At 39.9% G+C, this 12,601-nt stretch overlaps 1 long non-coding RNA gene across 1 annotated transcript; it reads right to left on the bottom strand.

Moving 5' to 3' along the window:
• Positions 1–5,018: 5,018 nt before the first annotated feature.
• On the bottom strand, positions 5,019–6,128 carry LOC112215697. Its single transcript, XR_002948249.2, has 3 exons — positions 5,984–6,128; positions 5,344–5,403; positions 5,019–5,241 (listed from the first exon to the last, which is right to left on the bottom strand). It is a non-coding gene; the product is annotated as an uncharacterized LOC112215697 (long non-coding RNA).
• Between the last annotated feature and the right edge of the window lie 6,473 nt (positions 6,129–12,601).

The following is a 12,601-nucleotide window of genomic DNA, read 5'->3' as shown; positions in this document are numbered from 1 at the left end:
TACAATCGCTTACACACTAAAAGGTGTAGTTGAGTCACACTCAGTGAAACCATTAACTCGTGTACCTAATCTTCAGACCAAGTCTGCAAAACTGCAAGCACATTATCTGCTTTACACTCAGTTTGCAATTGTAAAACACTTTTTTTCAAAACACTTAACACAGTTCTCTACATTAGACACATCATTCAAAACTAACAGGTATTGTGCTTCATTTGGAAAACACTGCCATTCAAAATGCCACACTCATTTACCGATTACCTACACCCAGTGCTGACATGTGAAAGCACTTCTAGCTAATTTCTTCATCTAGAAATCAGAGCTTGAGCACTATAAATAGTCTTCAGGTTGACTTTCTTGGTGTTTACAACAATTTTAGAGAGAGTTAGAGGAGAGAGAGTAAGAGGGGGACGAGGACAAGGAGGAGGCCTGTGGTGACATAGACGATGGGGCATGACAGGGCTGGATACGCCACTCCAGACGCTACTTCCCCTGTTGTTTAGCCAGAGAGAACATCGCTTGCGATGTTGATGAGGTGCTGTGGCCAGACCCAAATAGGTGACAGGATGCAGCCTAATTGCGTTTTTCTTTATAGTAACAAACCTGTTTGTTTATCTTCTACTGTATTTGTTTTGTCTGTTACTGTTCTTCCCGAAATCTGGATGAAAATGCAATGTTAGGAGAAAGAAATGCATTAGATTTTTCCCACTTTGCATTTATGTTTATAGTGTAAATATATACTGAATATGCATACATACTGTATATATTTGTGCACATACATGTATGTGTGAGTGCTATGACAAGCTGCCGTGGACTCCACTGCACACTGAACATGCAAAAGACACAGGATAGTAGTGTTTTACATTTGTCACATCCGTGTATAGTTGACATGTATAAGAGCTAATCATTTGGTTCGTGTGTAGATTTTTGATGCAAAAACACAATTTTGAGGAGAGCTAAAATAGTTTTGAATTAAGTGTTTGGTTTTGCAAGAGATGTGTGACGTTTTGGGGTTTTGTGTGTAGAGTCTAGAGAAAAGGAGCCATAGTTTCAGAAATCATGTGGAAGCAATTGTCAAAAACTGTAAGACATGAAGGTCAGTCAATCGGGACAATTTCAAGAACTTTGAAAGTTTCTTCAAGTGCAGTCGCAAAAAAACATCAAGCGCTATGATGAAACTGTCTCATGAGGACAGCCACAGGAGTTACCTCTGCTGCAGAGGATAAGTTCATTAGAGATACCAGCCTCTGGTATTGCAACCCAGGCCTCCTGAGTGGCGCAGTGGTTTAAGGCACTGCATCGCAGTGCTAGCTGTGCCACTAGAGATTTTGGGTTCGAGTCCAGGCTCTGTCGCAGCCGACCGTGACTGGGAGACCCATGGGGCGGTGCACAATTGGCCCAGCGTCGTCCAGGTTAGGGGAGGGCTTGGCCAGCAGGGATGTCCTTGTCCCATCGCACACTAGCGACTCCTGTGGCGGTCCAGGCGCAGTGCACGCTGACTCGGTCGCCAGGTGTACAGTATTTCCTCCGACACATTGGTGCAGCTGGCTTCCGGGTTAATTGGGCATTGTGTCAAAAGAAGCAGTGCGGCTTTGTTGGGTTGTGTTTCCGAGGACGCACGGCTCTCGACCTTCGCCTCTCCCGAGTACGTATGGGAGATGCAGCGATGAGATAAGACTACCAATTGGATACCACGAAATTGGGGGTAAAAATAAATACTAAAAAATAAACAAAGACATCTCAACATCAACTGTTCAGAGAAGACAGCATGAATCAGGCCTTCATGGTCAAATTGCTGCAAAGAAACCACTACTAAAGGACACCAATAAGAAGAAGAGACCAGTGGAAATCTGTCCTTTGGTCTCATGAGTCCAAATTTGAGATTTTTAGTTCTAACTGACGTGTCTTTGTGAGACGCAGAGTAGGTGTACGGATGATCTCTGCATGTGTGGTTCCCACGTGAAGCATGGAGGAGTGTGATGGTGTGTGGGTGCTTTGCTAGTGACACTGTCAGTGACTTATTTAGAATTCAAGGCACACTTCACCAGCATGGCTACCACAGCATTCTGCAGCGATACACCATCCCATCATATGTTTTTCAACAGGACAACGACCCAACACACCTCCAGGCTGTGTAAGGGCTACTTGTTCAAGAAGGAGAGTGATGGAGTGCTGCATCAGATGACCTGGCCTCCACAATCACCGACCTCAACACAATTGAGATGGTTTGATGAGATAGACCGCAGAGTGAAGGAAAAGCAGCCAACAAGTGCTCAGCATATTTTGGAACTCCTTCAAGACCTTTGGAAAAGCATTCCAGGTGAAGCTGGTTGAGAGAATGCCAAGAGTGTGCAAAGTTGTCATCAAGGCAAAGGGTGCCTACTTTAAAGAATCTCAAATATAACATATATTTTGATTTGTTTAACACCTTCTTGGTTACTACATGATTCCATATGTGTTAATTTCACAATTCTGATGTCTTCACTATTATTCTACAATGTAGAATATAGTAAACATAAGGTTAAACCCTTGAATTAATAGGTGTCTCCAAACTTTTGACTGTATAACGTGAATCGCCCATAAATGAGAAAAAAATCTAGATATGATTTTTTGGCCATTTCGCCCATCCCTGTTCTGACGCGGTGAGTCCCTATAAACCAGTCTCATATATAACTTCCTGATTGATAATGTCCACCTGATCATTACAAAAAAATCTGAGTTCCCTTAATGCACTACAATTTAGTAGATTATTTAAGTGAAAATGTTACCATTGCAATGTTACCATTACATTGTCTGTCTTCAACCTCTTTAGACACCTAGAAATATTGGACTGACGCCTGATAATATGTATATGAAAATCAAATGTTCTCTTTCCAGGTATTAACTTTTCTACCCAACTGGCCTTGAAGGTTCATGCAACGTTTGCTGTGCTGGTGAATGACGTCAAAGGTGTGAATGACAGAAGTTTGGTGGCAGAGATAAAATGATGTGTCTTATAATGTAGAAAGTATTTTTGGTCTGATGTAAAGATGACTGACTGCTGACCTTCTGATCAACCCCATAGACCAGAGTTTCCCAAACACTACAGAGCTGATTCAAATTGTCAAAGCTTGATGAATATTTGATTATTTGAATTAGCTGTGTAGTGTTAGGGCAAAACCAAAACGTGCACCCCTTGGGGTGCTGATGACTGAGTTTAGGAAACATTGCCATAGACTGATCTCATAGCTGAATACAAGTCCTTACAATAGCTAGGTTTCCATCCATTTGGCAACAGATGCTTTTTTTTATGCTAATATTCTAAAATCCACATAAAAACTATTTGCGTGTTTTCCCACCAGAGGTGTGTTTCCATTAAGTTGACTTGTTGCGGATTAAAGGCTGTGCGTAATGACGTAATGTACATAAATATAACCTTTGCATATTTCATTTCCATGTACTGAATAAAAAATAGGTTTCCATCTGATTTTCAACTCTACTGATGGTTTTGACACTAAAAGTGTTGACTTGTACAGTAAATGCGCACACTGGATTGGCAAATGTGCTCTAGCCAACAGTTTACAGGTACCGTGTGGGTATAGCCTACATGATGAGATTATTATGGACAAAAGAGCGAGATCATTTTTATTTGTCAAATGGCAGCCAAGCATCGATCATCATGTCACCAGCATAAGACCCTCAATATTTATTGGAAAGGAGTTCCAAGCTCAATACCATGCACTTTCACCACCCTGGTGGCTGAGATAAGATTATTTGTCTTATAATGTAGAAGTGGTGATGTCCATACGGTTCCAACCTAATTGCTGAAGCCTACAGAAAATCAAAAAGTTATAAGGTAAAGGATTTCATTATAAATTACAACAGAAGGACAATAGGATACACAAGGGAGTATAAATGAATATAAATGAGTCAACATTTGTCACCTTTTTTAAGAAATGACAGCCTGATGCGCTCGCATTAGGGCTGGACAAACATGATTTACCCTATCTCTTTTTTCTTTTAATATGTTAAAATGCTATATACAGCATCCTATGTACAAAAGTACAAAATAAAAACAGCCCATTTGGGTCACAGATGTATGCAAGTTTTTTTCTTCTAAAAACAGTCTGTCTGGCCTGTGAATTTGTTGTGTTTTTTCAGTTTGACACCCCTGCCAAAGATCTTGTGATGAAACATTTTATGTTTGTGCTTTTCGAATAACCAATTTCTGTGTTCTATGTTTGTGCTTTTCGAATAACCAATGTTCATGCAAGTGACTGATTGAATGAATCCTCACTATCAGTATCTGCAATTTGGCAGTACACCCAGAACCTTGTTTAAAGAACGAAAGAATATCTCAGTTCCAAGGTCTCAGCTAAGAGAGGAGAAGCCTCGTAAGGTATTGGTCTGTCACATGCATGAACCAGTATTGGTCGGTCACATGCATGAACCAAAAGTTAATGATGAATTCATTATGAATAATAAGCTGAATCATGCAAATATAACTTGGCTGTGTAAGCAGTATATAAGAGAACTAATGGGACAAACCTGCCTATCAGGAGCCATTGTCCCCTTATCATGAATTGACAGAAGGTGTAGTTCACGTGTCAAACACAAGGCCCGCAGGCCAAATCCGCGCTGCACTACAGGTCCTAGCAAGCACTGCCAACAATGTGCGTCCCAAATGGCAGTGCATTGCCACACGCACACCCCTCCTCCCAGACCCACACACATCTAACAAACACATGAGCCAGCCAGCCAGTGCACTGTATTATATTATCACTAATTGCACAGATCGAATCTTCTTACTGGACCGAAAGTTTAAACCTTTTGTAGGCTAAATGTCGATCCCAAGTTTCGGTTCCAACGGGTCATTGCTTTACTAAAAATGTCATCTTTGTTGTAAAAAAGTAATTAGATAAAGGATTCACATGCAAGTATAAATTACTGCTAAAGGACACTGGGATCAATAATTATAATATACTATTTCTGGAAGAGAAACAATAGAGAAACAATAAAAGTAATAATTTGCAGACCACAAGTTGAACGCCACTGGTTTATTGGACACACCACCATGATAGCCCCAACTCAAACCAGCAACACAGTCCTTTAATAATCTCCCAAACTCTGAATAGCGTTTACAACTGCTGATATTAAAGCATTTACAGCTGCTGATAGGGTTGTCTTCTCTGTGTTTGCAAAGGGTCTAGGAGTGGGCTCCATAATGGGCTGAGTACCTGTGTATACCAAACCCTGGGACGTCTCCTGGGGTAAAATATGTGACAGTCGTAAATATAAAAACACAAATGTCAAGTCCTTTAATCTACAATGCATAGTTACACTCACACACACCAAAAAGTTACTCACTTGTTCCTGTTCTCCAAACCCATCTACATTTTCAAGGGGAAACCTGGAACCTTTTGGCCACTGAAATAATGTATTATAAATATTAATATTAGCCCATTCATCACTTATCAGTGTCGTTGTATTTTAAATAACACAACGTGGTAAACATAGCTCCTTTGACTAGGGTTAACCAACACCCGTAAACCACTGATTTTTATTTGTATAAGAGTATGAATTCCCGTAACTGTGTGTTTACCCTGTTTCAGGAAGGCCATTGACACCAGACAAAGCAAATATTAAACAACTCCAAATACACTTTGCTGTGTTCTCTAACAAAACCCATTGAACATTCTATGAGAGGAAATTATGCCTTTATCCTCTCCATAATCCCAATCCCAAATTATATAATTTATGACATTTCCATTTTTGCAGTGTCCATTATGATCTTTACTGAAGTAGCTTGATGAATGAAGCAACTAAACATAGGAACTCGGTGTTCAAAAAGTGTTGACTCCATTCACTCCCGAGTTTGTTTGATCAAAATGATCTAAGAGGATTATTGTATGAGAATTTATTCAAAACAGTCAAAAAAAAAAATCAAAGTTCTATAAGGAGTTCTATGAGCCATATTAGTATTCACTCAAAGAAAATGATTTCTTACCCGCTGTTTAGTTTGTTGAGGTTTAGGCAGAGCCAGGACAACAGCCAGGAGACTGAGTAGTATTATTCCTCTCATCTTCACTTTGTGCTTTATTCAGAGAGACCACAGCACTTTTCAGTTTTATAGCAATGGGGATGTCACATGCCCCATAGAGGGCGTGTTCAAAATGGGCTGTCAATTTTGACCCTTTACATCAATGATGGTGAAAGTGACTTCCACGTCCAATAGTTCCATTGGACATAGCATAAGCGCATTGGCATACACTGCCGACTTTCTATATTTTGGCTTTGTCCTTACATTTAAGTAGCCATCACAACTTAATCTCAGTTAATTGAATCACTGCCCCATGGAATAGTTCTGAGTTTGTAATGTCCCCCCAAAAATGATTATTTATTTGATCATTTATCACAAATGACAGTGCAGATGATGACTTTATTCTGCACAGAGGAAAAATTACACTGAACAAAAATATAAAACGCAACATGTAAAGTGGGCCTCAGGATCTCGTCACGGTATCTCTGTGCATTCAAATTGCCATCGATAAAACGCAATTGTGTTCGTTGTCCGTAGTTTATGCCTGCCCATACCATAACCCCACCGCCACCATTGGGTATTCGTCCACACACGCAGTCTGTGGTTGTGAGGCTGGTTGGACGTGCTGACAAATTCTCTAAAATGACAAAGGCGGTTTATGGTAGAGAAATTAACATAATATTACCTGGCAATAGTTCTGGTGGACATTCCTGCAGTCAGCATGCTAATTACACGCTCCCTCAAAACATGAGACATCTGTGGTATTGTGTGACAAAATTGTACATTTTAGAGTGGCCTTTTATTGTCCCCTGCACCAGGTGCACCTGTGTAATGATCATGCTGTCTTTTTAATTGTTGGCACTTTTTACCCCCTTTTTTCTCCCCAATGTCGTGATATCCAATTGGTAGTTACAGTCTTGTTCTATCACTGCAACTCCCGTACGGACTCGGGACAGGCGAAGGTCCAGAGCAATGAATCCTCCGAAACACGACCCTGCCAAGCCGGACTGCTTCTTGACACACTGCTTGCTTAACCCGGAAGCCAGCCGCACCAATGTGTCGGAGTAAACACTGTACAACTGGCGACCGTGTCAGTGTGCACTGCGCCTGGACCACTACAGGAGTCGCTAGAGCGCGATGGGACAAGGACATCCCTGCTTTGATGTTTTGATGTAGTGCTATTCTTTTAACTTAGATGTTTGGTTGAGATAGAGACGTGAATCCAACATATCAATTATTCATTTGTAGACAAACTGGAATTAAAGCCAGACTAAGTCAGTGGCACAGATGGATCTATCCAAGCAGAAGATACATCTCCTTTAATTAATTGTTGATATTTGGTTGTGTTGACAACCAAACACAATTCAATATTACTTTTGTAATACATTAAATAGCATAAAGTTAAGGCTGTCTTACAAACGGATGTAACATTCAAACTTCAAATGAGTAACAACATCCATGACCACATTTTTTATGTCTTCTTATGTAATTATATAAAGTGTGCATGTTCAAGGTTACTTTTAATGCAATCTCAACTGCAATCCAGGTCATTTGGTTCTGCTATGAAGCACAGTCATAATACATTCATCTGTTGTATAAAACCAAAAAATCACACATTGTTTTTCCATTGGAATTTGGTTGTTGCTTTTAGATGGTTGAAAGCATAGTGGACACATTGGAAATTCAACTAACTTTTGGCTGTCTTTTCGAGTGGTTGAATATAGGTTGCAATCTCTCATCGATCAACGTCTTAACCAAATTATTACCCAATTATGTACATTTAAGTGACGTGGTGTGCCCAGTGGAGTGTGGAATTTCTGTGAAAATCGAATTTGCACTTCCACGTGAAAAACGAACTCAGATGGTTGTAATTTTGCATCCCATGTTGTCACATTTATTTAGCATGAGATCATGTTTTTACATGTGTAGTTTCATGTTACCACATGTTGCTTTTACATGTTGTCCTGTTATTACAGGGTGGCAGGGTAGCCTAGTGGTTAGAGCGTTGGACTAGTAACCGGAAGGTTGCAAGTTCAAACCCCCGAGCTGACAAGGTACAAATCTGTCTTTCTGCCCCTGAACAGGCAGGTAACCCACTGTTCCTAGGCTGTCATTGAAAATAAGAATTTGTTCTTAACTGACTTGCCTGGTTAAATAAAATATTACATTAACTTCACGTGAGATCATATGAATTTCAGATGAGTTTTTTGGTAAGGGAAATGTCCAGGTCCAGAGAGCGGATGAATCACAGTCATTGGCAGGGCTAAGCCTCGGGAGCCTCGGTCAGACAGGTCCGGTCTTGAAGCAATGATGACTGTTGTCCAGAGCCGTTACACAGTGCAAAGTCTGGTCTCTGTAGCCGGTAGGTAGCCAGCTACTCCTCAACCACCACTGATCACTTAGCACACACTTGGGTGATGCCCTGGCAGTGGAAGGCTCCAAAGTAGCCTTCCCGAGCATTTGCGCATAACTCTGCCATCTCCGCTTGTACCCTTGCTTTGGCCTTGTCCGCTCAACCTCAACCTCCAACATTCAAATCAAAACATAACATTAGCTGATAGGAGTGGAAACTGGTGTGGTCATCTGCTGCAATAGCCAATCCGTGACAAGGACTGACAAGTTCTGAGATGCCCTTCTGCACACCACTGTTGTACTGCGCCATTAATGAACTGTTGTGGCCCGCCTGTTAGCTTGCACGATTCTTGCCATTCTCCTTCGACCTCTCTCATCAACGAGCTGTTTTCACCCACAGAACTGTTTGTCGCACCATTTTCAGTAATCCATAGGCACTGTTGTACGTGAAAAGCCTAGCTGTTTCTGAGATACTGGAACCAGCGCACCTGGCACCGACAATCATACCACGCTCAAAGTCCCTTAGGTCACTAGTTTTTCCCTTTCTAGCATTCACTCGAAACAGTAACTGAATGCCTTGATGCCTGTCTGCCTGCTTTATATAGCAAGCCACGTCCACGTGACTCACTGTCTGTAGGAGCGAACCATTTTCGTGAATGGGGTGGTGTACCTAATAAACTGGTCACTGAGTAGAAAAAAAAAAAAAAAACGTTTTACAGGAGTGATGCTGCCTTTATAGCGCCATAGGGCTTGACCGATGGTAGGGTGGGGTTGTCAAAATGGGTTAACTTTGAGCACTATCTCCTGAATGTTTTGGCATTCAGGTCCAAAAAGCTTTCTGACCACTTCCACCATAGGCAAACATGTATGGAAAGTTTTGTTCAAATCAAATTGGAAGTGGTAAAAAAGGTGTTTTGAATTCATATAGAATGACCCTATTATTTCATATTCAGTCAGGGTTCCAGGTACAGTACATAGTTTAACATCATTTTCATTGATCATCGCATACTGTAGATTATCATAACATTACTAAACATCAAGATAGTCATTATCATATCATAACCATTGTCATAATTCTCATGATTGTATAGGTTGTGAAAAGAAAATAACCTAGCCAGTCATCAAACCATATCATCAAGATGACATTGCTTTTGAAGCTCTTTGAGACTCTTCTGTAAAGTTGTAATGGTTTTATTCAGGGCTTTCTTTCCCATGCGTTTGAGATGGACAAATGTAGCTGGAACTACACGACCGATGTTTGCGGAATGTGGTTTCATCTTGACACTGCACTTACTTAATAGGTCTTAAAATGCCAGACAAACTTTGATTCACAACCTGGTTCAGCAGGTTTAGGAATATATTAATACCCACCTTAAAGCTTTAGACTGCAATTCGAAAAACAACTAAATGTGGTTCCCGTTCCATGTTTTAGTAAACAGCTGAGAGATGGGGCTAGAAGAATGTTGGCTAGCTCCTCTCAAATACCTAGGCAGCACTATAGATACAAAGACTGACATCCACATGATCATTTTTAACATATTTTGAAGCTATTCAGTGCTTGTTTTCATTCTTGTTGTTTCTATACGACTGAGTAATAATACCTTATATTTTGGAATATGATAGCGTAAGATAGTTGTGCATTCATAAATTGAGTCATTAATGAATTCCTGGGCATTTGCACCCTACACCTTTTGTAACCATGAAAAACATTTTAAAATGACAAATAGTCACACATCATACATGTTTTTGTTTATATTGAACTGTTTATCAATGATAAAACACAATGCAAGTCATTTATACTGCAAAACTATAGGATTATGCATCGTTTAAAGAACTTGGCTAGTCTCAGTAGTAACATGTTTGGGGGATTTAGAGATATCTATTATTTTGAATGCTAGAAATTAAACAAAAGTATTTAATATATTTATATATAGTGCCTTCAGAAAGTATTCACACCCATTGACTTTTTCCACATTTTGTTGTGTTACAAAGTGAGATTAAAATTTATTTAATTGTCATTGTTTGTCAAAGATCTACACAAAATACTACAATGTCAATGTGGAAGAAAAATGTAAATCCATTTTTTTTAATGTAAAAAGTATGACAAATAAAACACTAATATATCTTCCTTCGATAAGTATTCAACCCCCTGAGTCAATACATGTTAGTCACCTTTGGCAGTGATTACAGCTGTCAGTTTTTCTGGGTAAGTCTCTAAGAGCTTTCCACACCTGGATTGTGCAACGTTTGTTTGCCCAATATTCTTTCAAAAATGATTCTTAAACCTGTCAAATTGGTTGTGGATCATTGCTTGACAATCATTTTCAGGTCTTGCCATAGATTTTCAAGCAGATTTGTCAAAACTGGAACTTAGCCATGCAAGAACATTCACTATCTTCTTGGCAAACTACTCCAGGTTAGATTTGACCTTGTGTTTTAGGTTATTGTCCTGCTGAAATGTGAATTAATTTCCCAGTGTCAGGAAAGCAGACTGGACCAGGTTTTCCTCTACGTTTTTGCCTGTGCTTAGCTCCATTCAGTAAATTTTTTATACTGAATATCTTTATTTATATCCATACATCCACCACTATGCTTGCAAATATGCAGAGTGGTAGTAACGTGGTAGTAATGTGCTGTGTTGTATTGGACGTGCTCAGACATAAACATTTGTATCCAGGACAAAAAGTGAATTGCTTGCCAAATTTTTTGCAGTATTTCTTTAGTGCCTTGTTGCAAACAAGATGCATGTTTTGGAATACTTTTGTTTTGTACAAGCTTCCATTTTTACTCCTGAATTTAGGCTTGCATTAACAAAGAGGTTGAATACTTAATGAGTCGAGACATTTTCAGCTTTTAAATCCACTTTTACATTATGGGGTATTGTGTGACAAAAAAAGTTACATTTAATACATTTTTAATTCAAGCTGTAACACAACAAAATGTGAAAAAAAGTCAAGGGGTATGAATACTTGCTGAAGGCTGTGGCGGAAGAATCAGAATTAGTTAGGTAACATAGATAATTAAGATGTCTTATCTGCATAATATGCTTATATGATATGCTTGTTATTAGAATGTATCCCTTCGGACTCTGCCTGATGGCAGTTGCACTTCCTCCCTCAGCTGGTGCTCTGTCACCTGGGGCCCAGAGAGGGGAGAGGTCAGACTTGTCTTTCACATGTCCCTGGTGCTATGCAGAACATCAGAAAGAGAAGAGGACAGGAAGGGAACATTGTCTTCATATGTGAATGTGTCTTTACCTATTCTTAAATCATGTGAAGGGATGGCGTGATTGATGGGGAACCAATTACTTGTCTCTACAATGTCTGTGCGCCAGTTATTCCCTCCTTTGGCCTTGGGGGAGATAAGGTTTGAGACAACAGATGCGTGGGGTAGTGTCTGGAACCATTGTATGTCATCTCTGATGTTGCACTTATCCTGGGATAGTGTATGACCTAGATGCTCACTCCCCTCAGTGAGCTTGTCCAGGCGTGTGGTCAAGAAGAGGTTTTACTTGAGATGCGAGTATCTGGAGTTGACAATTGATTTATGCCATAGAATGAGTTGGTGTTTTTGTGCAATGTTCCCAGGAATGAGATGGGAGCCTCGTCTTAGGGGCCAAACTGAACGATAGGAACAGAATTTCTAGCAAATGCTATCTGCTGCGGGACACTCCATTCTCATTTATCAAGTCTCACCTTGTGACCCGTTCCACACATCTGTTGTTTGTGGTGTAGACTAGGGGGTGGATCTTTGCTATAAAATATTTCAGTAGCCTTTGTACCCTCATCTGAGGGTGGTTCGTCGACCAGCCACCGCTATTACAGAGCTCTCACTAATAAAGATTCAGTTTAAGTATAACTCTGACTTGTGTGATAAGTCTGTCTTTCCTCATTTGATAATACAGAAATTAACCACCACAAGGTACTGTAGATCAATAATAATATAGTTAACCAATATAACATGTGTCCCTCAGGTTTTTGTAATTGGTGTGAACACCTTGAAAATCACTCATTACTAGGACTTTGAGCATTCCCTCCATTGTTATCGGGGGAGGTGTCTATATTAAACAAAATTATTAGCCAATCACATCCTTTTAGTATTCAATATATTTTGAGGATTCCATTGATCACTTGGTGTCTCTTGGTGTTACTCAATTTAATTTACAGGAAATTACATTATGGGAAAAATTATTAACCATATCACATGTATTATTTTTAAAGGGTTAATGACCTT

Source organism: Oncorhynchus tshawytscha, linkage group LG16 (genome assembly GCF_018296145.1).
Source record: "Oncorhynchus tshawytscha isolate Ot180627B linkage group LG16, Otsh_v2.0, whole genome shotgun sequence".
Classification (NCBI taxonomy): Eukaryota; Metazoa; Chordata; class Actinopteri; order Salmoniformes; family Salmonidae; genus Oncorhynchus; species Oncorhynchus tshawytscha.
This window is presented reverse-complemented; position numbering and strand designations above follow the sequence as displayed.